Source organism: Melitaea cinxia, chromosome 12 (genome assembly GCF_905220565.1).
Source record: "Melitaea cinxia chromosome 12, ilMelCinx1.1, whole genome shotgun sequence".
Lineage (NCBI taxonomy): Eukaryota > Metazoa > Arthropoda > Insecta > Lepidoptera > Nymphalidae > Melitaea > Melitaea cinxia.
Window position 1 is genome coordinate 8,275,066 of NC_059405.1, and position 4,212 is coordinate 8,279,277.

Consider the following 4,212-nt stretch of genomic DNA (forward strand, 5'->3'; position numbering starts at 1 on the left):
TAATCTTTAGCTTATATTTCTGGTTAATTTGACAAAAATGTGTTTTATATAATGTCTGTAGCTTTTATTAAATGTTTAAATACTTCTTCTATTCATAAATTCATGTTTGAATTAATGATGATAAATTTCTAATAATATGTCATCACTAATTGAATCTGACTAAAATGTTTTATCTAATAAAATTTCGTTCTTTATTCCAAATATATAATAGAAGGTGTCGTTATTTTCTATCAAACAGACATGTATGTAATAATTATGTCTCAAAAATTTACACCAATAAAAAATTAAGCCAGTGCCACAATGCCCCCATCGTTAATCGCTACGCACTCGGCACATAGACGATGTGTGACTTTTGTCCATACGGCACATACCCGGCATATAAACAGAAAATGAATAGGATAGCAACCGACATTTTACTACGAATATATGTATAAGAATATATTTTTATTATTATCCAAACTTTTTGACATAAAAAGCTTTAGCTTCACCTAAAAATAAAAATCGTCTGTAAATGTACGTAAATATTAGCGATGAGTTTTCTATTCACCTTACATTATAGAATGTCTACTAAAGATTACAGCTCCCCTTTCCCCCTTTAGTGACATAATATTTAAAACTCCTTCCTTGTTAGATAAGGAGCCCTAATAACCACATATTATCTAGCTGCAATAGTTCATGGCATGCTTTGAATAAAAAGTAAAATTTGATATTTCAAATTCAAATCAGTAGACAGAATAAAAAGGATAATGCAGTGTTATATTCTGTTCCGGTCGAATATCCGTCACCAATGAAAACTTCTCGACCGAAATGTTTATTCGATCCAGTGGAAATTGAAAATGTATTACTTCATACTGTAAATATTTAATCAACTGTTTTAAAATCTACGATTCATCATATTAAGAATATTTATGTTATTATATTTATAAATAATGATACGATACGTAACATGCTTACAAACTGGAAATAATGGAATACTTTGTATATTTTTGATACACTTATTAAAGCTCAAAAGAAGGAATATCCTCGGTTCGGCTCATGTTTTTTTTATTTTATTTTATTGGAAGACTTAATTTGACTGTAGTCGCGATTGTTGTATTGGTGAGTGCGTTGATTGGTGGAAGGCTTGATAACAAGCTTATTTAATTTGTGGACTTAATTAGACTAACTGTACATAACGATAGTTATCGATACTGTCCTCAGATTCTGCTCATATTTTTATAATAAGATAAGAGACAAACAAAGCGAGATATTTCCAAAAAACAGATTTTTGCGACCTTTACCCTTTGACCTTGGATATTCAAACTATCATAAGAAAGGTTTATACAAAGTTTCCGCTCATTCCGTTTCGATCCGAGGAGACAACCCAAACGTGACTAGAGTATTTGCGTATTTTAATAGTTTTTTTTTTTTTTTTAATTGAGATAGGGCCCAGCAAGAAATTTCTAGTTTACAATCTGAAACGTGACTGGGAAAGTACCTCAACCTTTCAGAAATAACTACCTTACAGAAGATTACAGCTGAATATTACAGCCTTCATGTAGTGTTGTGTTCCTGTGGTGAGTTAGGTATTGAGAGGTCCGGGTTAGGGGGTTAGATTCACAACGCGTTTGCAGTGCTTCTGATATTGCAAGCTTCTATAAGTTGCGGTAATCGCTTACCATCAGGTGAGCCATACGCGTGTATACTGGTTTAACTAATCCCTCGGTGAAAGGTTACCACAGCATGCTTATTTAAATTGTCTTTGAGAAATATCGATAGCGAAAATTCAGAAAAAAACAGTAAATCTACATATATATAGTATAAAACAAATGCGCTTCCCGCTGTCTGTATGCTTAGATCTTTAGCACGGATTTTGATGCGGTTTTCTTTAGTAAATAGAGTGATTCCAGAGGAAAGTTTATATGTATAATACATAGATAATATAGTAGAGGAACACTGATATTTTTTACATCCGTGCGAAGCCGGGGCAGGTCGCTAGTATAAATTTATAGTATAATCTGTGTGATATAAAAATTATATTCTAATTATAACAATTAAAAGATATAAAAAACACACAAAAAATTTTTCATTGCTATAGCCCATGTTTCTTGGAGACAATCGATGTTTTAGGAGTAGCCTAACCTAACATTTGGTTTGGTTTTTCGTTTACACGGTTTAAAGGGCATCTATCCTACTCACTATTTTCATGGTGAGGCAACTATCCATACAGGTAGGCATCTATCCTCAAAAAAAGGGTTCACGAAAAGCTAATTTCTGCTTAATCTGCATTGGCTAGGTTGAAAAAAAATAGTCATAATTCAACATAAAGGATTGAGCTAGCTATATTAATAAAAATTATTCGTATAAAAAAAATAAATTTAAAATTAGGTGGCTATTTCAAAAAGTGAGGCATCTATCCCGGTTTTACCCTATATATATCATTATATAGTATAAATATATATATACATATATAGCCGAAATGTATGTGACTTGATTAAATTAGATAAGTAACTTCGTTACTAGGACTCATTAGTATGTAATTAATGTTTATAATTTCTAGACACACCGTACTCAATATTTATATAAATAAATTCTTGTAAAGGAAAATTATGTTGATAAAGAAAAGAAATTTACACTAATAAAGAGAAGAATTAAATCTATCGACAATACTCTATAAAATATAGGATACGTATACTAGTGAAGTGCTATAACAAAAGCATTATTTATAGAAATCAATTGGGAATTCCGTTCCGTCTCCCAACAGGAAAATTCCATTTTGCAAACGAAAACGATAACATAGAACACAGGCTAAAACACCTAGTAAGTAAACGAAGCACAATAAATAAATAGGTTTCCTTTCTATAAAAAGTGTTTACCTAAAAGAAGCTATTAAAACCTCAAGTGCATATTTTCTAGAAACTGTTTAATTTTTAAACAAAGGAGAAAATGGTTAGAAACTTACTTTTAACTTCAACGGAACAAAATGCAACGCGCGCCTTATTTTCCTGGCTCGTGTCTATTATTTTTAATAATTTTATTGTAATTTATATTAGATAAATAGTTATAAGAACATTATAAGCTTGTTTTAAAATATAGGAACATTTTTCGTCTACAAAATATAATAAATACCATATGTGTAAAACCAGCCAAGGATTAAGAAAAAAACACAAAAATCAAACACAAATATTGATAATTGTAAAACTTTAAATGTCGTTTTTAAAATTTCTATAAAGTAAACCGCTAATCTTCTAGTCGCTGTGGATAAAGTTTGTCTCGACATCTTTTATTTTTAGTTGTAGCTTAGCTAACTGGCTTAACTCATAAAATATCATTGTTATCCTCAATATACTACTATTTAACTGAGGTAGGGCACAGCAGGAATTTCCTGCTCAAAATATGGAGCAGCCCGACTGGGGTAGTACCTCGACCTTACAGAAGATCACAGCAAAATAATACTGTTTTCAAGCAGTATTGTGTTCCTGTTGGTGAGTAAGGTGACCAGAGCTACTGGGGGATTGGGGATTGAGTCGGCAACGCGCTTGCGATGCTTCTGGTGTTGCAGGCGTCTATAAGCTACGGTAATCGCTTACCATCAGGTGAGCCGTACGCTTGTTTGCCGACCTAGTGACATAAAAAAAAAAAACTACAATTTTGATGAGGCTATGTATGATCAGAGAGGTTGAAGTTTCAATCAGGAAAAAAAGAGTAAAACTTTAATGATCTCCAATCGTAAAGAGCGAATAAAAAAGATAATAAATAGTATATTTAAAATCAAATGTTTATTTTAAATACATTTTATTACGCATTCAGCCTGTAACATCCCACTGTTGAGCATGGGCCTCTTTCTCCATGTAGGAGAAGGATTGGAGTTTAGTCCACCACTTTGCTCCACTGCGGGTTTGCAGATATGTTCTCTAGTATAAGTAACGATCACTATGAGCTATTTATGATAACAACCGGGACTGACGGCTTAACGTGCTTTCTGAGGCACGGTGGGGTGACCCACAAGGACAGACATACAAACCTGGAAGAAATATTTGTACAAAAACAATTATCCATCCCGAGTGGGCATCGAACCCGCAAACCGTCGGTGTTTTAGGCGACTACTCGCACCACTAGACCAGAGCGGTTGTTAATATATTTTATTAACCACCGAAAACAGTTTTTTAGTCAACGCGTATATTTTTTATGTTTAACCAAGCATAACTGTTTACTTTAAAAACATAACTGTTT

The 4,212-nt window shown here is 32.6% G+C and overlaps 1 long non-coding RNA gene across 1 annotated transcript; it reads left to right on the forward strand.

The window, feature by feature from the left end:
* The first annotated feature begins 1,599 nt into the window (after positions 1–1,599).
* LOC123658151 lies at positions 1,600–3,609 on the forward strand. The gene is made up of 2 exons (XR_006743840.1): positions 1,600–1,664; positions 3,576–3,609. It is a non-coding gene; the product is annotated as an uncharacterized LOC123658151 (long non-coding RNA).
* Positions 3,610–4,212: the final 603 nt, after the last annotated feature.